General features: G+C 41.3%; 1 protein-coding gene across 1 annotated transcript in view; it reads right to left on the minus strand.

Moving 5' to 3' along the window:
* Window positions 1-26,828, minus strand: part of LOC127550093 (synaptopodin-like) — a 40,329-nt gene extending 13,501 nt beyond the window's left edge. The window contains 1 exon segment of the mRNA XM_051978707.1: window positions 26,700-26,828. The gene's annotated coding sequence lies outside the window, so the exon portion shown is untranslated.
* Between the last annotated feature and the right edge of the window lie 505 nt (window positions 26,829-27,333).

Raw genomic sequence — 27,333 nt, forward strand, 5'->3', positions numbered from 1 at the left:
CAGGCTAGCAAGGTCATTTCCTCACCTCCTCCACCCCCCTTCTCATCCATGTGTTATTATTACCTCCGTGTTATCCCCCCTTTTAGAGCCTGCTCCCCTATCAAGGAATGTAGAGATATTTCTAATATGAATGGAAATGAAGTCCATAAAGCAGCTAAGTGATTCAGTGAACAGAGTGCAGGGTCTAGAGTCAGGAAGACTTTCTTACCAGCTGTGTAATCCTGGGTAAATCACTAAATCCTGTTTGCCTTCGTTTCTTCATCTATAAAATGAATTATAGAAGGACAAGGCAAACCACTCTACTATTTTTGCCAAGAAAACTCCAAATGGGAGTTAGATGCGATTGAGTAAGTTGTTAGTAAGAGGCATTAAATTTGGAAATAAATGAAAGAGAATGGACTGAGTCAGATCCCCAGGAATGTGTCTGTGTATACATTTTTTCAATAGTATTTTATTTTTCCAAATACATATAAAGATAGTTTTTAAACATACATTTTTGCAAGACTTTGTGTTCTAAATTTTTCTCTCTCCCTTTCTCATATCCCCCCTCACTAAGACAGCAAGCAATATGATATACATTAAATATGTGCAATCCTTTTAAACATTTCTACATTTGTCACATTGTGCAAAAATCAGACTAAAAGGGAAAAAAAAACATGAGAAAGGAAAAAAAAAACAAATAAAGCAAAAGTACTATGCTTTGATCCCTATTCAAGTCTCCATAGTTCTCTCTCTGGATGCAATTGATATTTTCCATCCCAAATGTATTGGAAAATAAAAATATATTTTTAAATGGATCAAACTAGAGAGAGAGAAAAACTGAGGATTCAAGGGAAATGATCAGTCCCTACAATCTGCCATCCCTATCTACAATGGATCAGGCTTCCCTTTGTTATCCACCTGTGTCCTACCAGTCACGCAGCCAAGAAATTGCCTCAGTAGCCATCAGATTAAGGAGAGATGTGTGGAGGTGAGTATCCATTGCATAAGCTTAAATCATATACTAAGTGAAATGAGCAGAACCAGGAGATCATTGTACACGGCAACAACAAGATCATACAATGAACAATTCTGATAGACGTGGCTCTTTCCATAATGAGATGATTCAGGTCAGTTCCAATGGACTTGTGATGAAGAGAGCCATTTACACCCAGAGAGAGGACTGTGGGAAATGGATACAGATCACAATATAGCATTTTCACTCTTTTTGTTGTTCACTTGCATTTTTTTCTCATTTTTTAAATTTTTTAATCTGATTTTTCTTGTGCAGCAAAATAATTGTATAAATATGTATACATATGTTGGGTTTAACATATATTTTAACATGTTTAACATGTATTAGATTAATTACTTGCCATCTAGGGGAGAGGGTGGAGGGAAGGGAGGAAAAATTTTGAACACAAGGTTTTGCAAGGGTTAATGTTGAAAAATTAACCATCCATATGTTTTGAAAATAAAAAGCTTCAATAAAAAATAAATAAAAAAGCTTAAATCATAATTTTCAAAGTTTAGACTAGAACACAAGCACCCTGATTCCAGAACCAGCTCTCTCACTTAAAGGCATTCTCTCTGGAGACAGTTTTAAGAAAATTGGCAGCTTTCTACTTCCCATGATAATAAAAGCTCATGGATAATTAAAATCCATGAGGAAATCCCAAAGCTCATTTCGGCTCATCTTTCCCCAAGCAGCTATTTCACCAGTTAGTGCACCCCTCCCATTTTAATATATTTTGTGTATATCTATCTATCATATATTTTGCATTTATTTGTCACTCCTCTCCTCTGACCCCACATAAGCTCTTGGAGGGCAGGACTGTAATTTTGTCTTTGTAACTAGAGCACCTGGAAGGTAGTAAACACTTAAAAGCTTGCTCAATTGAATACTTCTACCTACCATATGTCCTTTGTTAGACATTAAGGAAAAGAAACCTAAATGAAGAACAGTTCCTAGTTCTCTAGGGAGACAATCTAGTAGGGGAGATGGAACATAAATCCAAATATCAGAATCAGAAGTGTCGTTGAAAAAAAAAAAAAAGGCTATAGAACATCTGAGGAGGGAAAGGACTTCCAGACAGAAGAAACTTTAGGCTTTGATGGCCATTTAAAGTTGGAAGGATAGGAGAATAAATTGAGCTAAAGTGTAGCCTAAAGAACGCTGATCAAAGTCAAGAAGTCTAAGTTTGAACTCCAAATCTATCACCTGCCAGCTGTATGACTTTGAAAAAGACACGACTCTCGTTGCTTTATTTGTCAAAGCAGAATAGTTATTGCACTCTCCCCCTTTTTTGAACCAGATCTGTGGGGAAACCCTCTAACAATCCAGGTTAGTGGTTCTCAACATTTTGTTTTCAGCATCTTTATCCTATTAAAAATTATTGAGGATCTCCAAAGCGTTTTTGTTTATCTGGGATATATTTATAGACATTTACCATATTGGAAATAAAAGCTATTTTTGAATTTGTAGACCCTCTAAAAGGGTTTGGAGATCCCCAGGATTCTCTAAACCATACTTTGAGAACCACTAATCCAGGTCAACACCTGCTCTATAACTTAAAATATTCGAGAATTGGGGGGGGGGGACACTAAGAAGTTACTTACTGGGTCCCATAGTCAATATGAATCCAAGACAGGACTACAGGCCAGGTCTTGTAGACTCTAAAGCCAACTTTCCATCTATTCACTACACTACAGCTGCCTCTCAATACTTGGTTCCATCCAGAATCAAATGAGATAATGGTCATGAAAGCATTCTGGGATCATAATACACTATAAAACACTGTGATTTCATTGCTTTTATAAGTGACTTTTATAAGCTCTGGTCAAAAATAAATACAAAAATACAGATCCCTCGGTGGCCAGCACTCTGTGACCTTGTCAATCTTGTTCCACTCAGCTTTTCCTAAGGACCCTAAGTCCTCAAACACTCTGCCAGCAGTGCCCAGGTTCTGTGAAAGAATGGGCCTGGTAATGGCCTCTGTGGCCAAAGAGACGACTGTAGTCTTAAGCTAAGACTGACTAAGTTCAGAGAGGTTCCTTCAGTTTGGGGCTGGCCAGCCTGCAGAGATGCATGTTTTTCAAAGTAACTCGGGACCTCCTACTGATTTAGAGTGTGCCGGAAAGAACCTTAGAGTTCATCTCCCCTAAATCCCCTCCTTATTACAGAGGAAACCCCAGAAAAAAATGGGTGATTTTTCCCAAAGAAAGACAGGCAGTAAGTAGCAAAGCCGGCATTCAAACCCCTGCCTCTAGATCCTCTGGCCTTTTCACTCTACCATGGTGCTACTCTTGGAGGAAGCTCCCATACCAACAAAATTAAACATCCTTGAAGTAGTATTATTATTGTCATTGTTTTGACAGGTGGGGATGAGGGAAAGGCCCTTCCAGGGGAGAGGAATGCCATGAGTCAGGAAGATAATCATCAGGAAAGTATAAGATAATCTGTTCCTGAATCATTTGGACCAGGCTGGGAAATCAGTACCCAGTGAACAGTATCTGGCAAGGGGGGGATACTCCCAGAGCTTCAGGGTGACTACATCAGGGCATCCTTCCACTGGGAGTTTGCTGCCCCTAATCCTGACAACCAAGGAAGCCCGCTCTTCAGGGTAGGTTTGTCAGACCATTGCTGCGATGTCTGTGATGGTGCAGAGAGGTCTTGCTGATATTCTCTTCCACATGTCCAGTCCCTTGGGGCCGTTGCCAGCTGACTGCTTTCCCTCTCTTTGTGGTTTTCCCTTCTTACCAAAGCACCCTGGCCCTAGAAGCTGAGGCAGGGCACTGCGGTACATTCTCCACATGCTTTGCTAACAAAAAAATAAATAGCTGGAGAAAAAATGTAGGAGGAATGATAATGAGTTCTAGATGTGACCTAAACAGACCCTCTCCAGTATAAACAGGAGGGCCCGTTCTTGGCTGTGGGAGCACAGGACAGGCAGGGCCCCAATCCATGGGGAGGCTTCTGGCCATTCTTCCCAGGAAACAGCAGCACCCATAAGCCATACAGAACAAAACCAGAGGCCAGCCCTGAGTTTAAATACCACCTTAACACTTGCTGGCTGCATGTTCCCTGAGAATCCAGCTGCTGAACCTCCCTGAGCCTCTGCTTCCCACCTGCCCATTTGCAGTTTTCACCAGCTAAGAAGCTGGGCGGAAGGAAGGGAAGGCAGCTCTGCTGGATTCTGCCCTTCCCATTTCTCTATAAATTCAGCTCCACTGAATCACAAAATAATGGACTGAAAGGGCTCTTACAAGGTTACCTAGGCTAATTTCCCATTCAGCATCACCCTCAGGTGGTAACTGAGCACCTGTTTGCACTCCTCCAGTGACACAGAGCTACCAAGGCAACCCATTCCATTTCCTGAGCAGCTTTGTAAGAAAATTCTTCTTTATAGTCTGTGACTTCCATCCCTAAGTTCTGGCTCTTTCCTCAGGGCTCAGACAATGTTATTCCAAAATGACAGTCCTAACATAAAGGGTTTCCCCAAGTCTCAGGCCAGTTTAAAGCTTTAGTAGCTCAAAACTGTCCTCAGGCTTTGGGGACACCTGTGTAAAGAAAATGACCATATTACCCTAACTCCGATCAATCACACATAATAAAAAGCTTTGGAAAAACACGAACTGGGTCCTAGTGACCATACAACATAGCACTATAGTGATTACAAATGTCCAATGCTTCTTTCTCCGGAAAACAATGGGCCTGCGCCAGGGTGGAGATGGAGAGGGGACCGTACCTGCATGCAAGTGATAGAACCAGAACCTTCCATAAAATGTACAGAAACCCTTGAGATGGTTTAGTCCAGCTCTCTCCTTTTCAGAGGAGGAATGTTTAGTTCAGATTAAGAAAGTGACTTACCAAAGTGATAAGAACCAAAAGAACATTGTACAAAGTAACAAGAAGATTATGTGACGATTAACTGTGATAGACTAGACTCTTTTCAACAATGAGGTGATTAAAGGCAATTTCAATAGGCTGCGTTGGAGAGTCATCTGCATCCAGAGAGAGAACTGGGAAATCTGAATATGTATCAAAAATAGTATTTTCACCTTTTTTTTAATTGTTTGCTTGTTTTTTTTTCCCCCTTTTGATCTGTTTTGTGTGTGTGTGTGTGTGTGTGTGTGTGTGTGTGTGTGTGCAGCATGATGAACATGGAAATAAGTTTAGAAGAACTGCACATGTTTAACCTGCATTGGATTTCTTGATATCTTAGGGAGAAGGTAAGGTGAGATGGAGTAGAAGGAGAAAAATTTGGAACAAGATTTTGCAAAGATGGATGTTGAAAAAACTATCTCTGCATGTATTTGGAAAAATAAAATACTATTTTAAAATGTTTTTAATTAAAAAGAGCATTACACACAGCAACAATAAGATTATATAGTGATCAATTCTGAGGAATGCGGCTCTTTTCAACAGCAAGATGATTCGGGCTACTTACAATGTTCTTATGATGAAAAGAGAGGACTGTGGGGACTGTGGGGATCTCAACATAGTATTTTCACCTTTTTGTTGTAGTTTACTTGCATTTTGTTTTCTTTCTCACTTTTTTTCCTTTTTGATCTGATTTTTCTTGTGCGGCATGATAATTGTAAAAATATGTATAGAAGAATTACACATGTTTAACATATATTGGATTACTTGCCATCTAGGGAAGGGGGTAGGAGGGAGAAAAAAAATTGGAACACAAAGTTTTACAAGGGTGAATGTTGAAAACTATGCATATGTTTTGAAAATAAAAAGCTTTAAATAAAAAATGTAATTAAAAAGAAAAAAAAGAAAATGATTTACTCTAAGATTCTATCTACAATCCACAGGCCCCCTACATGTTATTGGAAGAATATTAGGAAGCTCCCACTCTATTCCACTAAAAATATCTACCTCAAAAATCCTAAAACTGCATCTGAGATTCATTCTTTTGCACTGTCTCCCCATTCATCATGTTTTTAAAATGCAAATTATGCTGGGGAAGCAGAAAAAAAATTTTTTTTCTTCCTTTGAGTCTGAATTCTGCTGAGGTAGCCAATCCCCCTGAGTACCCCAAGTCAGGTCACCAGAAGATAAGAGAAATATCCTTTTTAAATAAAGATGGAAACTACAACCTTGGGAATACCACAAGGCTGGGTATATTTGGGTGGGTAACTATAGGAGGGAAGAGTTCTGCAGTTCTGGGGGGTTCTCATTCCCCTCTCTTCCTCTTATCACAATTTCTAGGTTTCTGCTTTGGAGACTCTGCTCCCATCAGGTCAAAATGACATTACCAATAGTGGAAAAACCATTCCCAGCATGGAAGCAGATCTGAGTTATAGCCCCATCTATGATTCTTGCCAGCCACATATCTCCTGATCGAGTCAGTTTTAATCATTTTTTATTGTCATTGTTCAGCCATATCCAACTCTTCCTGATCCCAGTTAAGGTTTTATTGAAAAGATACTGGAGTGGTTTGCCAATTCCTTCTCCAGCTCATTTTATAGATGAGGAAATTGAGGCAAATAGAATTAAGTGACTTGCCAGGGATCAAATAACTAATAAGTATCTGAGGCTGCATTTGAACTCTGGTCTTCTTGGTTCCAGCTCTAGCACTCATCTATTGTGATGTCTAGCTGTCCATTTAACAATGTAGAACAGGGGTTCTTAAACTGTTGTCCAAGAATTTGTTTTTGCTAAATATTTATATAACTATTTCAATATAACTGGATTCCTTTATAATCTTATATATTTTATGCGTTTTAAAACATAATTCTCTTACAAAAATAAGTGTTGATTATTTTTACACATAATTGGAAAAATAAAATAGTATTAAAAATTTTAAGTAAAAAATGTTTTTTCTGAGAATTCTTTTTTTTCGGAGAGGTCCACGAGAACACACACACACACACACACACACACACACAGGTTAAAAAACCCTGCTTTACACCTAAGTTTCCTCACTTGTCAAGTAGATATAATAATAGTTGCATTATTTACCTTACAAAGCTATTGTAAGAAAAAGGCTTTGTCAACATTAGAGTTATATAAAAGGGAGCCACTATTAACTATCCTGGCTCCTGAGTTTCCTGGTGTCCGGAGGGGGGCACTAACTTCCCTATTCTAATATGAAAGCTGTTTATGGCACTTGGCTCAAGGCCTCCTGACAGGGCTGGGAACTAGAAACTGTTGTCACATGGACACACACAGACACTAGGGGCTTTAATGATTAAAATAAGGTCCTGGAATTGTCTCAGCACTGGCCAACTGTCAATGGACTTCCCAGCTCCTCTTCCCCAGAACCATCTAAAGGTCATGGGATCCATAACCAAGGGGATTAAACTGAAACTCCTATCAGATTATCCGATCTCACTATCTGTGGGATCAGCCCCCCTCCCTAGACACATATGCCCCAGCTCAATAGTGATCAAGTTTCCCTCACACATCCTACTGACTACAGAAGCTATTTGAAGGATGTGGAATCCAAACTTGTCATTTTTATAGAGAGGGAAACTGAGGGCCAGCATACACACTCACACTCACATACCAGATACCCCAATATAGCTAGAAAGCAGAGATCCACAGCAGGATATGTATTCACATGTACATATGATTCTCTATGTATTTAGTTGTCCCCCAATCCTTGCTCATGCTCAGATGTGAATCTCTGCTGTAGAATTAAGTAATTGTCCTATTTTGTCTCCTGGTATCACTCCCTGCTCCTACTTCTACCTACCCAGGCAACCCACTTTCTCCTTCCGTGGCTCCCCAAGAACCTGGAAAAACTATCTAGAGGAAGCTAGACTTGTCTGAAAAGGGTGTGATAAGAGTGGTCTCTGTCAGAGACTGGATTCCTTGAGAAAATAATAAATTGCTGGGGGGGGGGGAAACACTTATTCAGCCTTCTTCCCCTGTCTCCAGGTCAACTATTGGTCACCTCACAAATCTAGAAGAAAATACAATAAAAACAAGAAAAGGATCTCTGCTGAACTAAAACAAAGCAACAAAAAGGACCTTAGTTCAAATCTCAACAGGATTAACTCCATTTTTAGAGGAGTTTTCCTCATTTTAAAAAATGAACTCTAAAATCTAAATCTTAGGAGTCTCAGTTTCTTCATCTGTAAAATCTGGTTAATATTTGCTTGTCTGGGAGGTAGGTATGTCCCAGGGAAATTGTGAGGTTTCCCAGATTTTCCTATGACTTCATGCATAGATGCAGATTACCCCCCAAAGAATACCAAGAAAAATGATTTTCTTCCCCAAGCTAGTTCTGTTCACATGAGGGTCCCACACCAGGAACAAGAGATGTGCAAACGCTGGGCAAGAGAACTGCACCCCCAACCCCTGCCTGCCTCCCCCAGGCTCTCTGCCTCCACTAGAACACAGGCAGCCTGACTCATCACTAAACAAATCCCGACGGGCTTGGCCATGGATTTTCTGGCATTACAAATAGGTGCTTTTATTTAAAAAAAAAAAAAAAAAAAAGCATCTTTCACCGCAGGCATCCCCCACCCCCGGGCCAAATGCACATTGCAAACCAGTCAGCTGCCTCATCAGTTCGGCTTTTTGGGGATTGGTGAGTGCCCTAAGGGCTGCCCGTGGCTTTTTGGAAGCCACCCAGATCTAGCCCATCATTCGGGAGACCTGGAGCCCCAGTCCCTCTCCTCTGCCTCCTACCTTGTAAAGTACTCACCAGCCCTTCTCTCCCATCAATCCAAACCCATTCCCAGCTTGAGAGGAATGCCAGGTGCTCAGGAAGGAATGAACAAGGAAAGGCCTAGTGGGGAGCATGGAGCAGGGGGAGGGGATGAGATCTTCCTCAAGGAAAAGAAAAGCCTTCATCTATCTGTTGAGAAAAAGGGGCCATTCTGCCTGCAAGCAGAGAATGACTAAAAGGTTTTTGAAGGTCCTTTTGGAGTCCAAGACCCTTCATGGGGCTCTGTCACAGGACCCCATTCTCAAGTAGTAGAAAGTGTCCGGGACTGGGAGTCAGGGAATCTGAACTGGGCCACTTACTTCCCTTTTCTTCACTTCAGGGTCTTCATCTGAAAACAGAGGAGGCCAACCCCAGCTCCCAAGGTCTATAATTCACTAAATGTTCTATTTCTGTTTTTTAAAAGAAGGCCAAATCATTCTAGTGGTGGGAATAAGAGCACTGACAATGGAGGAAATGCTAAAGGAACTGGGAGATCTGGATTCTAATTCTGATGCTTTATCTGATTCATTTTCTCATCCATTAAATGAATGAGTTATACTTCCATGCTTAGGTCCCATGCAGCTTCTGACCCTTGTTCTCTCCTCTAAGGCTCTAGTGTTCTGTGATTCTAGGACTTAGAGCAGTTTATTTTCCCTTCTTGGAGGGATTTGTATTTTTAACAGAAAATAAAGTCCTACAAAAATATTTATAGCTTCTCTTTGGGGGGAGGGGGTATGAATTGAAAAATGAGGGCAAACAGGGAATAGATGAACAAACTGTGGCATATGAATGTGATGAAATACTTTTGTGCTATAAAAAAAAAAAAGGTGAAATAAAGGTTTCAGAGAACCCTGGGAAAATTTGTATGAACTAATTCAGAATGAAGTGAGCAAAGACAGGAGAACAATTACACAATAACAGACAAACAAGTTTGAAAGACTTAAGAACTCTGATAAATAAAATGACTGACCACAATTCCATATGATGCATGATGAAGCATGTCAACCATGCCTTCTGACAGAAAGGTAATGGACTCGGTAAAATTGAGGCAAAAATAATTTTTGATGTAGCCAATGGAAGAATATGTTTGGCTTGACTATCCCCCCCATTAGCTACTAGAGTTTTGTTTTTCTTTCTTTTTCAAAGGGAGAAGGAGATGTGAGGAAGAATGCCATTAATTTAAAAAATAAAGGACAAAGTCTTCATCTAAGGAGATGTTGTAATGATGGGATTTCAGGCTTCCTCAATGAATGAGGAAGATGATGCTTTATTTTTCAGGGCTCAAGTGAGGTGAATCTTTTTGGGCCTCTGAAATTATACCATGCACAAAGTTGCCTAAAGCCTGGCTGCCTATCACTGCTGATTCAGCACAATCTCCCTCCATAGGCCCCAGCAGTCCCCCCATGGAATGGACAAAGGTCCTATGGGCTGGGTCAGCAGTCATTCAGGACACTGCCTCCCTTGTGACTGTCATAAGGAGGTACACAAATGACTCCACAGTAAGTGTAGCATCCATTCTCACCCTGAACCTTATGCCTAGGCAGATGCAATCCCAAGGCCCAGTGGGTGATGAAGGGGGTCCTGCCTTGTGGGGACACTTCATGTGCATAGGAGAGAGATGCTTTAATTTAGAAGAGTTTAACAGGGGTCTCCAAAGAGGATGGGTCATGAGGCACAAGGAAGCCAGTCTCTGCCAGTCCTTTTCCCCATCCATTCAGGAATGCCCTTTTCTCTGCCTTTCCGAATCCCACCAGGTATGAGGTAGTAGGAAGTCTTGCAACTGCCACTACAAATCACTTAATACCTCAGTTTCTTCATCTGTCAAATCTTCCTAGGTTTGATAGAAGTTAGAGGTGGCTTTGTTAGTTGTAAGGCACTGAATGATATAAATGTAAACTATCAGTGTATCAAGCCTGTCTTATTCCCCATCCCGGCCTCTAGCTAAAGTACAAACCAGTCAGGACACTCCCTGAGTACCTGGATCAGGAGGTGCCTTGTCAGTCAGTTCCCTCAGGCAGAGCACCTGAGAGCTGAGTTCCAATCCTGACTCAAGTTCTTGACCATGTGGATTTTTTCCTTCCCTGTAAGTCAGGAGTTTGTTTCTGTTTGTTTATTTGTTCATTTGTTTGATTTATAAAGGCTGCTCTAGAGAAAGATTCCTAGCTGAAGAGATATGCTGCGAATGCAGGGTATGATTAGACTTCTTTGAGCTGGCAGGTGATGAGGGCAAGGGCCAGCCCAGAAGAGAGAGGCTTCTGCCTCCCACCCAGCCTCCTTTCTTGCTCCCTCCCTCAGAAATACATTTTCAGAAGCTGGATCAAACATACCCCCCCTAATGCAATGTCCGCCTCTGTAGGCTCTTGAAACAGCCATCTGTCTCCACAGGGGGAGGGGCCCTTCACTCCTGCACCAAGCTCCTTCCCTCCACTCTCCTCATCCCCACTCCCCATGAGCCACCTGCGGCTCGGCCTCCCACCTGGCAGAACAAGGCCCTATAACGAAGTGGATCTGAGAACCTGCTCCCAGCCAGCCAAAGCCCAGCTCCATCAAAGAACTTACTAAAAAATCTAGTGGGAACTGCCTTCCTGAATCCAGAAAAGGTCTTTTCTGAGGGGAGTATGGCACCGGGGAAGAGAAAGGCAATTCGGTGGGAGCCATCACTGACCAATAAGGACCCTAGGACTGGCCAAAGACCAGGAAGGGGAAAGGGCCAAGGCCTGAGTGCCCCCCCCCAAGACTCAGAAGGAAGCAACTCCCCTAGAGCCTACTTGAAGCAACAGCTGGAATGGGGGGGGGGTAGAGAGCAGCCTCAGGACATGACTGTTAGCATGGGACTGATTTGAGCCCCAGCCCTCCCTTTCCCCCCTCCTCCCAAACCCTGGGCTTCATGTTTGGCCAGTCTCCATCCTTTCTGAATGCCAGCATGACTCAGACTCCCAGGGACTGTGCTTGGGAACTCAGGAGCGACCCCCCTCGGAGCTGCCCACCACAGGCAGTGAGACCACCCAGCTGGTGGCACAATCTGGGTAAAAATGCCCATGCTCGCCACCAGCTTAGCGAAGGAACACGGCTTGCTGGCTGGCCTACAAAACCCCCTCACCCACTGCACCCCACCCCCATCTTCCACTTCACTCTAATTCGGCTCCCCTTCTTACCCTTTTGCTAAAACATGTGACAAGGTGTGGGCGCCCTCAGCCTCCACCCCCACACTGCAGCATTCACATGGCAAGCTGTCTCAGTCCCCAGTGGGCGTTTCCCCCGCCCCCTAAATAAACCTCCAGCAAGAGGGAAGGCTACCGCCGGAGGCTTCATCCTCCGACCCTCCACCCACCCCTCGGGATCCGTGCTGAGCTGGGGGGGTGGAGGGGGAGAAGAAAGTGTCACCCGGACCGATTTAAAACTCAGCCAGGTTATCTACGAAATAACGCGGCTGCAGCGAGGTTTCTGCCCGGGAAAGAGCCTATCCCCGAGTACTGCCCCAGACCCGCGGGAATCCTCCTCTCGCCGCCTCACTCCCGATCATCCCCATTCACACACCCTCCCACTGGGAGCTCCCCAGGAGGAACACTCGGGAATGTGATTTTCCCACCGGCTAAGTGACGGCCCCAGACCTAATGCACCCCGAGCTCAGAGCGGCTCCCTCCGGAGCCCAGACAGGACTGGTTACTAACACCCCCCCCCCCACGCGCAGCGGGGAAGTTAGGGGAAACTCTCCTCCTCTCCAGGCCGCCGCTGGGCGCCCGAAGGGCGACTCCCGGGCCTGAGATGACATCAGCAGCGCTGCCTGCTCGGGACCTCGGAGTACACCAAGTTCCCCTGGCTGCACAAGTAGTCTAAGTTGGGCAAACCCAGCTGCAGCCCAACAGGTTCTTCCCCCGGTCCATCGGAGCCTGGGCCTGAGGGTGGCGCAGAGTGGAGCACTAAAGTTCACAGGGACACCGTCAGTCGGGAAGTGGGTGACAGCCTCTCGTCTCACCTAGAACAAAGTGAGGTCCTAGGAGGGGAAGCCACCGCCGACCCCAGAGCCCAGCTCTCCCGACTCCCCAACTAGGCTTTTTCGGCTCCCCCAGTTCCCCCGGAGTTTTCCGTAGGACCCCAGCCCTTGGATAAAACCTCAGTGCCCCTCACTCCCTGCCGGCAGCCAGTGATGCTTCCAGGGCAGTTCCCCGACCACTGGCCTGTTTCTGGATTTCTCTCCCCCAGTGCAGGGCAGCCTGGCCCAAGGAAGACAGGTGAGGTTAGCAAAGAGATCTCAGGATGGAGACCTGAAAAGGACCGTACAGGGTGTCCGGTTCAGACCCTTTATTTTACAGACGAGGAAGGCGTTAAGGTGTTAAGCCACTTGCTCAAGGTCACACAGCTAGTAATTGCCGGCCCTGGGCTTTCAGTCCCAAGTTCTCAATTCTCTGATCTTTCCACTACCCCCACGGCCGCCCCCGCCGGAGCACAGCTGGAAAGCTGAGCTTGCCCTGCCCGGACTCCGCTGCCCTGCCCTGCTCTGCTGCCCCCCGAGGGAGATAACTTGGCAGGTCCCCCAGATTCCTCTTACCTCGCGTGCAGTGGGAAGGTGCTGATCTCCCGCTCCGAGAGGGCCAGCCGTCTCAGTGCACCTGGCCCGTTGTGTGAGTCCCTGGGCTGCTGCGCTCCCACCCCTGCCCTGCCCTGCCCCGCCCCGCCCCGCCCCGCCCCGCCCCGCCCCAGCCAGAGCCCCCGCTGGGCTGCGCTGCCTCCGCCCGCCTGGCTCCCGTTAGCAGAGAGAGCCCCGATTGAGCCCCAAGTGAGCCACGTTACTGCTCCTGTCCCGCCGTCTCCCCCAGGGCCCTAGCGCCGGCTAGTCGTCAGTGCCTCTGAGCCAAGTTCAGTAGCTCTCACGCACCTCTCTCTCCTCTCTGCCCCCCCCCCTTAGTGTGCCACCTGCCCCCCCTTCCGCCCCCGTCAGCTCTAAAGAGTTGCTTTTTCTTTCATTGTTCCCCCCTCGCGCGCGCCCCCAGGAGGAGTCTGTCTGATGATCTCTTTCCGTGTTTCTATCTCCCCTTCTTTTTCTGAGGGATCTCTACAATCTGAATAGATGTTAAGATCCAAGTCGATATCTTTATTTCTGTGATTCTGATTCTCTCTACCTCCCCGCTATTTCTCGGCTTCTCAGATTCTTTTTATCTCCCTCTGATTCTGCGTCTCTCTGTCTCTCTGTATGTTTCTCTCTGTGTATCTCTCTCTGTGTCTCTCTCTGTCTCTATCTCTGTCTCTTTGTCTCTCTCTCTCTCTGCCTCTCTGTATCTCTCTGTCTCTATTTCTGTCTCTCTTTGTCTCTCTGTCTCTCTCTTTCTCTCTCTCCCCCCTCTCCCTTGTGTAATCTCTGTCTCCCTCTTACTTTCTCTTTAATGTTCTTCTTTCTACTTCAGACCCAAAGTCACCAAGAATTCAATCATTTCTGGCTAATCCTCCATGACCTAATAGGCAGGGGGCTCCCACACAAGCACCCAATGAGAGAGGACAAAGAAAGCAGGGCTGGAACAAAACCTTTGTTCAACTGTTTGGAGATCGAAAAGAGGAATGGGAGAGAGAAGTGAAAATGAGTCTGAGTTAAAAACAAGTTAAACATGTCCCCTAGGAGGAATCCACATGCCCCGGGAGGCCTGGAGAGGTGTGAAGCATCCTCACCCTGGAATCTGGATTACAGTGGGTACATATCAGCTTTCCCCTCTCTGTGTGATCCCCCTCCCCCAGAATGCTGAATGACCTCATGGGCCCACATTGCATTCCACTGACGCAGAGTCGCTATTGGAGTGTCCTGTCCCTGGGAGGTGGCACTGTGCTACCGCAGCTCACGAGGGGGAGGGAGGCCGGGAGAGGGAGCCAAGCTTTGGTGATCTGCAAGGCAAAGTATATCACCCACCTTTTCAGGAGGCTTCTGGGAGACAACCAACTAGAAGCCCATCTCTGTAAGTGAGGGGGTTGGACTACATGATCTCCTTTCCAGCTCTAATGATCTATGAATCTATATAGGAAGCCAGGGAACAGCATGTGTCAGAGACAGGGAGGCCGAGAAAGAAAGAGAGCATGTGCTTTTAATGTGTGGGTGTGTTTGAGGGAGAAAAGAAGAAAAAAGAAAATGTTTTAATCTGGGTATATGTAGATGCGTGAGATTGTATTAGATTTATGCAATGCTCTTGTGCATCCATAGGACTGGAGGGAGTGTTTTCTTCCTTCTCCTGTCCTTCCCACCCTCTCCCACCTCCACCCCCCACACCATCTCAGGAACAGAGGAAAGGATGCTGGATATGAAGCCAGAAAACCTGAGTTAAAATTCCAACTTTGCAACTTACTATCTGACTGTGCATAATGGCATTTCCCCTCCCTGGAGCTCAGTTTTCTCATCTGTAAAGTGGGAAGACTAACTTTTCTAGTTCTAAATTTATGACATGGTCAGAACTCCACAAGGTAGCTGAAACAAATACAGAGAGGCTTGCTATTTCCCCTTAACCTTTCCTCTGTTAGCTTCTAGGGAGGGGATTTAGTGTTTTCAAGGCTGACTTTGGGTCTTAAGTGGAAAGAAGAACATTAAAGAGAAAGTTGTCTATGTTATCTCAACATAGGTCAAAGTCCCTGAGTCTATCTCTGTCTAGTAATTAGCCTCACACAGAGAAAAACTCAGTTCTTTAAGCATAAAATCTGATCCCAGGCTAGCCACAGCCTCAGCCCCACAATGAGCCCTGCCCCAGCCTGAGGGCACCCTTGACCCCTACCTCAAAAGGATTCACAGTTCTGGTCTTAGATTGATGATGCCTGATATGAGGGATGATGCCTTAGATCTTAGACCTTACTGATTAAATAGCTTTCCAGGCCTCAGATCTTCACAGCTAATCCAGCGCATTTGCCCCAGAGATTATCCTTCTTGTTCTTCCCTCATTTAACTGATCTTCAGACCTCAATTTGAAGAACCAGATCTCAGCACCTTCTTAGTCAATGGGCTTAATTGACTCCCTGCTTTCAGAAAACAATTGTGCCTGATCCTCTCTCCCCCTTTCCCCTCCCTCTTCCAATTTCACCATATTTTAGCACATGATTCTAGTACCCACCTTCCCTCTGACATGCATTCTTTCCATAGCATAAGACTGCATTTTTTCAAGTTTATGTCCCACAAGAAATGAACATTATCTAAGGAATAGGCCTGCAGGTAAAGTGTGCATTAAAGAAAATAAATCAGAACAGACTAGCTGGAGCCAGACTACCTAACTAAATCTTCCCCAGCTTTCTACTATTATCTGTGTGATCAAAAACAAATCACATTACATTTCTGAGTCTTTCATCTATAAAATAAGAGTATTGGACTAGATTATTTCTGAGGACCCTTCCCACCCCAAATCTAAGAGCTACAATGACAAGGACATACTTGGAGTCCACATCCCAAAGTATCATTTCTCTTTGGCTTACAACAGTTCCCAAACCAAAATATTCTCAAAATGAACTGTGATACACCCATTCAGGTATTCTTCTTCCTGAATTCAGTAGTCCATTCCACAAACCTATGCTCACTCTCAGCCAGTCAAGAAGGACGGCTTCTAATTGTTGGAGAGCTTCTGGAAACACTCAAATTCCATTTAATCCACTAGCTAACTAAAAATGTGGGTTCAATCATAGGCTCTTAGACTGCCAGAGCTGGAAAAGAATTTAAAAATTATCTAATCCAAAACCTTTATTTAGCAAAAAAGGAAATAGCATTATATTACCTCCTTCTTGACCCACTAGCTGCTAATGCCTCCCTCACAAAATTATTTTGTCTATATGTTGCATATATTTTGTATATATATTGAATGTTTTTAGATATACATGTTGTCTATCTTAATAGAATATAAATTCATTAATGGTAGGGATTTTTCTTTCCCAGCACTTAGTACATTATCTGGCACATAGTAGGGGCTTCATAAATGCTTGTTGATTACCTGATAAATGATATTTTACCCAAGATCACATGATCAATAAATAGCAGAGCATTGTTTTCCTGGCTCTCAGTCCAGTGAGCTTCCTACCATGCTTCACTGAACAAAAGAGTGTGGGATTAAAGGTCTCATAACCTGGCACGTAGATCATGTCTAATGTTAGAAAAGAGTCCTCTTTTTATCCTAATTTGGTCATAGCCTTGACAAAGACTTCACAGACAGCTGTCCTTGGTGCTGAGGAGAACCCCCTTTAGTGTAGTTCCTTCATCTCAGCTGGTCCCCTTGCAATGAATTTGGGACAACATGGCTTTAAATGATAAAACACTATACATAGCTGTTAGCTAGTATTATGAGAGAGGAGTTTAAGGTCCAACATATAAATATAAGTTATTATTATGAACAGTAGCATGGGTTGGTGGAAAGAGAACAAGCATCAAAGCCAGGAAGAAATGAAGTCAAGTTCTCCTGCCTCTGACATATTTTGACTTTATGACCTGGACAAGTTTTGGAGAAGATGACTTTCATTAGTAAAGGGAGTTTCCCCACCTGAAAACTCCTTATACCAGTGAAATCACAAAACCAGTCCCTAACCTTTTCCCACTGGCAAGGAGGGGCTTTCCATAGCATCCCTTGGTCATCCATTTCAGAGGGTGACAGAGGTGATGATAAATGTGTAAGAAATACGTATGATGTATATTGTATCTAGGGTATACTGTGACATATTTAACATGTATAGGACTGCTTGCCATCTGGGGGAGGGGGTGGAGGGAGGGAAGGGAAAAGTCGGAACAGAAGTGAGTGCAAGGGATAATGTTATAAAAAATTATCCAGGCATGGGTTCAGTCAATAAAGAGTTATAATTATTAAAAAAAAAAAAAAAGAAAGAAAGAAAGAAAGAAATGCATATGATGTCAATGACATCTTATCAAGAAAGCTTTATCTGTCCTACTAAGTAGTGTTATGGTCTTAGGTATATCACATCTTCTTTCTGGACCTTAGTGAGAATTCTCTCTGTAAAAGGAGGGGACTGGACACTATTGTTTGAAAGAGCTCTAAAGTTCTAGAAATACATAGCATCTGGAAAGGGGAGGCCCCTATTATATCTGCAAAGAAAGAATGACCTTGTGTTGTGAAGGAAAGGCATATGGATTCTGTTTCAGTTACACTAATTGTGATCCAATATGAGCCATTCCCCGTCCATGACCCTTAGTTTCTTCATCTTTATTGTTTGAGGTTGAAGAAGGAGTAGAGAGAATCAAATGAAATATATGCATGTGTGTGTGTGTGTGTGTGTGTGTGTGTGTGTGTGTGTGTGTGTGTAACCTTTTGAAGCTTATCTCCCATGAATATTGTCTTTCAGCCAGGCTGGCTTCTCTGACATCCACAAAAATATAAAATTATGAATTCATACATTGTTAGACATCTATAACAATCTTCTTCATCCTTTTAGATAGGATTAAACTGAAACTCATAGAAAAGTGATCTGAGGCCCCAGAAGGAAGATAATGGTAGAACCAATATTAAAATTCAGAACATTGAACTAGATGGGGGTTGTATGATTGGAGAAAAGGGAAAGGATGTGAGAGATGTTCGGCTGGCCCTGAGTCTCATGTTTGTTTCCCTACACTTATCTGGGCATTCATTCCTACTTCTATCTCCTTTCCCTCCTCTCCTTCTGTCCAAATCCTATCCATTCTTCCTCAAAAATCTGTTCTCCAGGAAGCCCTCCCTGATACTCCCAGGCTAATATCCTCTTTTTTCTCCGACCTGACTATCTGTGCCACACATTTTTTACTTTAATCTCCTCTCCTTTAGGTGTCTATTTGCTAACCATCCATGCCTTCTCAATCCTATGCAATTGTTGATCAAGTCCTTCAACAAAATCTCCATAGAGACACTCATAGAAAATACACTCATATAATAATAGACATAAAACTGGAAAGGTACCAAAGACTTATCTTTGATTCAACCCTGTCATATTACAGATAAGGAAACTCTTGTCCCAATAAGTTAAAAGGTCATGCCAGAGGTAATCTACTCCAACCCCCTAGTTTTATAGATGAACAAATAGAGGCTCAGAAGAGTCAGTGTTCTTTCCACTGTACCATACTCCCTTACCTCTAGATATTTTAATATTTTATGGATACCAGTGCAATACTTTCTAGTTCAACTTATCCTTTGCTCTAGATATATGACCAGCTCTTCTCATTTTCTCATAATTTACTGTCTCTGAGCCTCAGTTTCTTCTCCCGTAAAATTGAGATAGAAATACAGCATCTACCACATAGAATTGTTGTGGAATTCAAATGAGATAAAACTTTTAACTGCCCTATAAATGCCAGTTATTATGGGTTTCTTCAATGAGATTTACTAGACCAATCTCTTCAATTGCCATAGATATCTTTATTAGCTAAGTGAGAGAGTGCCAGACCTGGAATCAGGAAGACCTGATTCCAAATCTGACCTCAGATGATGATTAGCTGTGTAACCCTGGGCAAGTCACTTAACTCTGTTTGACTCAGTTTCCTTATCTGTAAAATGAGCTAGAAAAGGAAATAGCAAACCACTCTTGGTTTTGCCAAGAAAACCCATATGGGGATCATGAAGAGTTAAAAAAGACTGAAATGATTGAACAACAAGAGCAAAAGATATCATTGAAGACTGGCCCTCCTCTAGTGTTCTAGGACTTAATGTAGTGCTAATTCTAAGACTATAAATGTCATTGTCTCTCTCTTTCAGATGTCTATTTGCTAACCATCCATGCCTTCTCAATCCTATGCAATCTTGATCATGTCCTCCAACAAAATCTCCATAGAGACACTCATAGAAAATATTGTGTTCTAGGATTTAAAATAATATCATACACAAACAGTACTAACATCTTAAAGACCCTATTTATTTAAATGATTTATATTTATGTATCTGGATTTATGGACTCTTCATTTATAAATTCTCATCTTCCCCTTTATCAATTTCAGCCTTCAGCACAAGGCTAAATAAAGCAGCTTAATAAAATCTCGCTGAATAAAAAGAAATAGTTTTAGTCACTTGTCCCTTTACTCTCAGGAGATAAAAGAATTGAGGACTAGGGTTATTACAAATCAGCAGATAGATATGTGAAGATTTACATTCACCACCTGGCTTTTGGCAGGACATTAATTATATCCTCAGTAATATATTCATTAGCTCAAGGTTTTGTCAACTATTAGGATATAAATCTACTTGAGAGGAGAATGACTACTATATTGTCCTTTTTTCTTCTTCCTCTTCAGGGAAGTTAGGTGGTGCAGTGGATAGCATTGGATTTAGCAAACATGAAAACTTGAGTTTGAATCCTGCCTCAGAATCTTACAAGCTGTGTGGCCCTAGGGAAGTTCCTTAACCTGCCTGCCTCAGTTTTCTCTTCTGCAAAATAGGGGTAATAATAGCACCTGCCTCACAAAATGAAATTATTTTAAAGTTACTTTGCAAACACTAAAGAATCACATAAATGCTATTATTATTATTTCCTATATTTTCTCACTTTTTGATCTCATAAGCTCCCATAGGTTCAATTATTCCATGCTGATAATTCTCAGATCTATATATCTTGATCTAGTCTTTCTTCTGCATCACCAATTGTCTATTGGACATTTCCAACTGGATATCCCATAGGCATCTCAAACACACTATTATCAAAACAAAACACAGCTTTCTCTTCCCCAAATCTATCCCTCTTCCTAAGTTCTCTGTTACTCTGTTAAGGATCACCATCTTTCCAAGCCCTCAGATTCTCAACTTCAGAGCCATTCTTGACTCTTTCCTAATCCTGTCCCCTATATCCAATCAATCAATTGCCAAATCTTTTCAATTTTACTTCTACAACATCGCTAGAGAAGTCTCCAATCCATCCTCTTCATGACTACCAGATTGATATTCTTAAAGCACAGTTCAAAGAATGTCTTTCCCCAATTCAAAAAGCTTCCATTTACCTCTAGGAGAAAATATAAAAACTCCTCTGTTTGACATTTAAAGTCCTTCACAATCTGGCTCCAGTCTACTTTTTTTGTACATTAGATTGCACAAAGACTTTGTACATTTTTTACTCCCTCAGTGTTCCAGCCAAACTTGTTCCTTGGTTCTATCTGCTGCCACCTCCAAGATCAAATATAAAATCTTTGTCATTCAAAGTTCTTCATAACCTGATTATAGACACACACACACACACACACACACACACACACACACACACACACACCCTTATCTAGTCTTCATGTACCTTAAACCTCCCTCCCCAGCATGGATTCTTCAGTTCAGTGATATTGGCCTCCTAGCTACTCTGACAGCAAAACACACCATATCTTCTGGCTTTCTTTAAGTCCCAACTAAAATCCCACTTTCTATAGGAACCCCTTTCAAATCCCTGTTAATTCTAGTGTCTCATATTTACTCTGTATCAGATTTCTTGCTTTCTTGGGTAAGAGAGAGAGGTAAAGGAAAAAAGGAGAAAAATTTAGAACACAAAGTTTTTTTATGATTACTAAGGGATAATAATTGTTTAAGTACTGTTTTATTTTTATCATTTTATTTTTATTTATTTATTTTTAAATAATAACTTATTCTTTTCAAAATATATGCAAAGATAATTTTCAACATTCACCCTTGCATAACCTTGAAGAATACAAAGTTTGACAAAAATGATTGTTGAAAACTATCCTTATATATATTTGGAAAAATAAAATACTATTGAAAAAGGTTTTTTTTTTAATTTAGTATCTTCCCCCTGTTGATTATTTCCTATTTATCCTGTTTAAAACATGTTTGTACCTAGTTGCATGTTTGTCTCTCCATTAGACAATGAGATCTTTGATTACAAAGATTATCTTTTCCTTTTATTTGACTCCTAATGTTTAGTACTTCCTGGCACATAGTAGGTGCTCAAGTAACTAGCTCTGCCAGCCACGCCTTTGCACAAACTCTTCTCCATGTCTGTAATATACTTCTTCCTCCTCTCCAACTTATAAGATTCCTGACTTCCTTCAAGGATCAGCCCAAGTGCTATCTCTAACATATGAAGTCAATTTTAATTCCCTCCTCTCCACCCCCAATTGCTAGTGTCTCTCTATCTTTTGGAAATTAATTTGTATTTATTTTGTACATGTTTTTATTTAGCTATATTCATATTTCCCTAAATAGAATTTAAATTTCTTGCATACAGAGACGATTTCTCTTTTTATAATTTTTTAAATTAAGCACTTATTTGATCTTCCTCCTATCTCCCAACCCACACACACATTTTGGAAAAGAGAAAGAAAAACAAAACCCTGTTTTAAAAAATTGTATAGTCAAGAAAAACAAATCTCCTACTTTCCATATTATATGACTTTTCATGATTAAGTACATTTAGAACAGTATTATTGTTTTATTATAATATAGGAACATATATATTTTTTAAATCTTAGTATTCTTAGTGCCTAGCACTGTGCCCAGTACATAGTAAATGCTTAATAAATGTTTATTGCATAAGTAAATGAATGAATGAAGAGAACTCACTTAGATTTTTATAGGGAACTTAATCCTCTAAAACTTGGCCACTGAGTGACAAATTTTTGGCCATGAAAACATGGAACAAATAAAGCCACAAAATAGCTTTCAGGGCTATGTAGCCCTCTTCAGTTTTCATAGAAACAGTAATGGAGTAGTAGGGGAAAGGGGAAAGAGAGAGTTAAGAATCACTCCATTTTTAGACCATTCCATAAATTCCATTTATCTTTCTTCAGTAACCAACTAGTAAATGTCTATATTGACTTTTTCTCTATATGTGAAAGAAAAAACTTAAAGAAACTGCAGCTAAAAGGAAGATGGGCTCCTGAGTTCTTATCATAAAAGTAAATGGGGTAATTAGCAGAGTTAGTTTTCACAGGCCCAAAGGCAACAAGAAACATCATGTTGTGGGGAAATTTTATGATTGAACACAAGTAAACAGAACAGCATGAAGATAGCTAAAACTTGAAGGTAACATCTGTTGCAGAGGATGAGAAATTGAGAAATTTTATGAGAAAAAATGACAAAATTCTCCAGAGTAGATCAATCTCTTCAACATTAATTATATTGTTGTTGTTGTTACTCAGTTGAATCCAACTCTTAATGATACTGTGAATTATACTGGCCATGGGTTTTTCTTGGCAAAGATACTGAGGTGGTTTGCCTTTCTTTCTCCAACAGATTAAAGCAAACAGAGGTTAGTGACTTGCCAGTGACACACAGATATTAGGTGACTAAGACAAGATTTAAAATCAGGTCTTCCTAACTCAGATCTAGTGCTCTAACCATTGTGCAATCTAGGTGCCCCTCCATCATCAGTTATTTCAGTCCAGATGGGGAAGGTACAAAAGGGGACAAATAGGGACACAAAACTGTATAGGAAAATATAATTCAATATCAAGAAATAAAAGAGACCAAAAGCTTATATCATATGTATCATGTATACTTTCTTCAGAAAAAAGTTGAAAGTGTCTAGATGTGGCAAGTATTGGAACAACATCACACAAAAAAAAAATTAAATTGACTACATCTTAACAGACAGGAAACAACTGGTCATTTCAGAATTCACGATCTATTTATAGTCACATCATCTGACTAGTTAGAGTAAAGGTCAAAATCAATACTAAATGAGAAGAAAGGAAAAAGAGAAAAATAAGACACTGTAGGTGATGGTGGCAGCTCTAATCTAACATATTTGAATAAGGTTCACAAAATAAGGAAAATAGACGAAGAAAAAGATTATGATCTTCTATGTGATTTATCATTTCTTAGAGATGTTTAAAAGAGGCAAAACAATGGCCACAGTAAAGGTGGATAAAGGAGCCCAGTCGCCACTTTAAATAACATTCAACTTCCTTGCCAGATGGAGAGATATGACAGCCAAGAGCAACAGTAGATTAAATTATAAGCTTATTTGCTTTTAAAAAATATAGAGGAAGGTAAATGGCAAAAGATTACAAAGAGAGTTGTTCCACCAAAAAAGTAAAAAAAAAAAAAAAAAAAAAACACTTGAGGTGGGGAAAAGCCTAGTATGTGACCGGGCCAAAGACAGATCATCCTGTGACCATTTGTAGCTGAAACTAGAATGAAGAGAACAAAGAGATGAGAAATAAAACATTTTCTGGCAGTCGTGTACAAAGTGATAATCTCACTGGGGACTATCTTGGATCCACCACCCTACTGATAGATGATGTGAAGATGCAGAAATAGTACTTTACACAATCTAGACACAAAAAGTAACTAAATAAATACATACAGAAGAATCCACAGGGGAAGCAAGACAACTTTAAAGGAACTCAGGGATCAATTTGAAAGATTTCTTAAAGAAGGGAAGGCTCCAACAAATGGAAATTGTTACAGACAATACATTTATCCACAAAGGCAACTGAAAAAATATCTATATATAGATATAGACTATATAATATAGATGTGATAGATAGCTAGATAAAATAGGAAAATAAAAGGTAAAATTGAATCATCCTTCCTGCTCTGCAGAGTTAGAGGATTTTGTTTTTATTGTCAGATTCAATCAATGTATTGATAGGTTTTGTGAAACTGGATTTTTTTGGTCTTTCTTTTTTATTTTTTGTTATAAGGATGTCACAAAGGGTAGGGGGAAAGATATATTTGCAGAGTAAGGTGACATAAAAATAAAATAAATCAATAAAAAATATTAAGCTAAAGCTAGAAGAAATCCATAAGCTCAATGTTCATATGCTGCCTTTATATAAGAATATAAAATCCTATGTCTATTGTTTATTATTGTCTGTTGATTTTCCCAAGAATAAAAACAAAAACAAAAAAATTCAGCCAGAAAAGCTCTCTTCAAGCAACATACCTTCGATGCATATATCCTAAAATCTTATAGAATACTGTGACAGATACAACTATGGAGAGAATTTTCTTCTACTGAGTTAATATTTCCAGAGTATTGACAGTATTGTAAAATATAAAACAGAAGAACTCATCTAAGACTTTCATCAATGCCATAACCTGTACAGATGAGATACAAAAATTCTGACATCCTGAATTGTTATTGTTCAGTCATTGTGGCCACATTTGGAATTTTCTTGGAAGAAATACTAGAGAGATTTGCTATTTCCTTCTCCAGATCATTTTACAGATGAGGAAACTGAGACAAAATAAAATGACTTGTCCAGAGTCACACAGCTAATAAGTGTCTGAGATCAAATCTGAACTTAGAAAGGTAAATCTTTCTGATTCCATGCCCAACACTCTATCCACAATGCCAGCTAGCTGCCTTGGCAACCAGAATTACAGATTCCCCATTAAGGCTGAGATTCTCAAAATGCCTCTAGTAGCAAATGATATCGAACTAAGTGAATCAACCCCTGAGGCACTACAAAATCTCAATTAAATACATAATTTTTTTTTAAGATAATACATCTACATTGGAAAAACAGAATAGATAACAAATAAGTTTCCAGTAGCATAACTTGCAGTTGAATCAGCAAACTTATGAATCTGTCTTTTAGAATAGGCTACAGATGGTTAGACAGGCAGGAGACAGAAATAGGGACACAGAGACAGACAGATACATGCAGACAGAGATGTGGAGATAGAGAGAGAGGGTGGGTGGGGAAGAGACAGATATATAAACAGAGAGAGATAGAAACAAAGAAACAGAGAGACAAAGAAACAGAGGCTGAAACAGAGACTCAGTGAGAGAGACACAAAGATACACACACACACACACACACACACACACACACACACAGACATACAGAGAGCCAAAGAAAGAGAGATGGAGAGAGATGATAGAGATATTGGCAGGTAGAACAGCAGATAATAAACAAAATCATGATTTGTCTTGTGCAGCATGATAATTGTGGAAATATGTACAGAAAAATTCCACATGTTTAACATATATTGGATTAATTGCCATCTAAGGGAGGGAAAAAATTTGGAACACAGTGTTTCACAAGGGTGAATGTTGAAAATTATCTATGTATATGTTTTGAAAATAAAAAAAAAAAACTTTAATAAAAAATAAACCTTAAAAAAGTCAAAGAAAAATGCAATATTACCTCAACAGCTTACATTCTATCAGAAAGACAATAATACATATTTATATAGATATAAAAATTTACAAAATAAATGCATAATGGAATTTTTAAAAAAGAGAAATGAGAAGATCAGACCAAAAGACATTTAGGCAACTCCCTGGTCCATCTTCCTTCTTGCCACTCAAAACTGCTTTTTAGATATCCATATTCTCCTATTGAGGCTATATGGCTTATAACCAACAGTGACACCCTGCAGCCCAAAAGTTCATTTATAATTGGGAGTGCAGAGCAGTGTTTGTTTTTTGTTTTTGTTCTGTGGGTCCATGTGCACACACATGTATGTATATGTGTGTACACGTGTGTTTTCTCCCAAAAGATGAGTTCCTTAAAGCAGAGCTTTTTAGAATGGGATTTTAAAAATACATTTGAAAAATATAGCTTCTAAACAGTAATCTTCATCTTTCCGATTTCTGCACCCAAGACAAGCCATCTTCCTTTGTATACCACAATCCCAGAGGAAGCAAAATTGCTATTGTCCCAAGGACATCGAATAGCTACCTTGCAAACATAACAGGCTACAGCATATTTCCAACAGTAAATTAAGCAGAGTAAATAAGCATAAAATACATCATCTGAGATGTGCAGGATTAGAAAAGGAAATGTCAATCATGTAGTGAGATAGAGAGATAATAGTTTGACTGCCTGAGTACTACAAGTTTCTTTGAGCTATTAAAAGCAACCTAGCAAGGTCTGTAGCATAGTGGATAGATTCTCACAGAGAATGGAGGACTTAGTAGAAAACATGGATTAAAACTGCCCATGATGGGAAAATTAGATAGTGGCAACCTGCAATGGAGGGTATATCCCCGCATTGAGGTCCAAGAGCCCCAGTGAAGCAGCCCAATTGGGCTTGGGCAGCAGATTGAAGAAGAGATGGATAAAGGAGTTAGGAAAAAGAGAAAAAAAAAGTAGCCATCAGGACTTGGGAAGATAAATCCCACCTTTCTCACTGTTTTGCCAGATTTAACTTGAGGAAAGAGGAAAAGGATCTGACTTACCTGGTTTCTGGGGTGAGCTGGGGCTAGAAACTGTGACAGGTTGGACTCTGGCTACCTTCCAGTCCTGGTCGGTGCCACATGTCTGATGGGATCTTCCAGGGGCTTGTCTAGGACCACAGGCCAAATGCGCCAACAGAGGATTTGACATTTGGGACCCATCTTTTTTCATTCCACAGGATATTCTGCCTAAGCCTTTTTCCTCTTCCTCATCTAGGTGCAAAAGACTGGCCTGGCCTGGACCTTCCAGCATGTTCAAGCTGCCCTCCTTGGGTTCCACAGCTGGACACTTGTAGCCTTCCTCAGAAAGCCCAAAGTCACCAGAGTGAGCTCTTCCTTCATTGGGTCTGGTCCCTAAGGGTGGAGGCTGGAACACCTGAGTGCCAAACATGGTATGCTCTCTTTTTACTCCTTTGGGAAAGCTGGTTGGCAATGCAGCTGAGGGAATGTCCCGCTCTGGGTCCTGGGGACCTAGGAGACCTCTGGAAGAGGGACCCTGGACCTGGGCAATATCACAACCTCTGAGACAGATAGGAAGTCACTTCACTTCCGTGGAAGGTCTCCCTGCACTGTGGATCTCACAGAGATAAAAGTGAATGCTGGCAGGGGCAGAGTAGAAGTAGATTTAAATTGCTCC

Source organism: Antechinus flavipes, chromosome 2 (genome assembly GCF_016432865.1).
Source record: "Antechinus flavipes isolate AdamAnt ecotype Samford, QLD, Australia chromosome 2, AdamAnt_v2, whole genome shotgun sequence".
In the NCBI taxonomy this organism is placed as follows: Eukaryota; Metazoa; Chordata; class Mammalia; order Dasyuromorphia; family Dasyuridae; genus Antechinus; species Antechinus flavipes.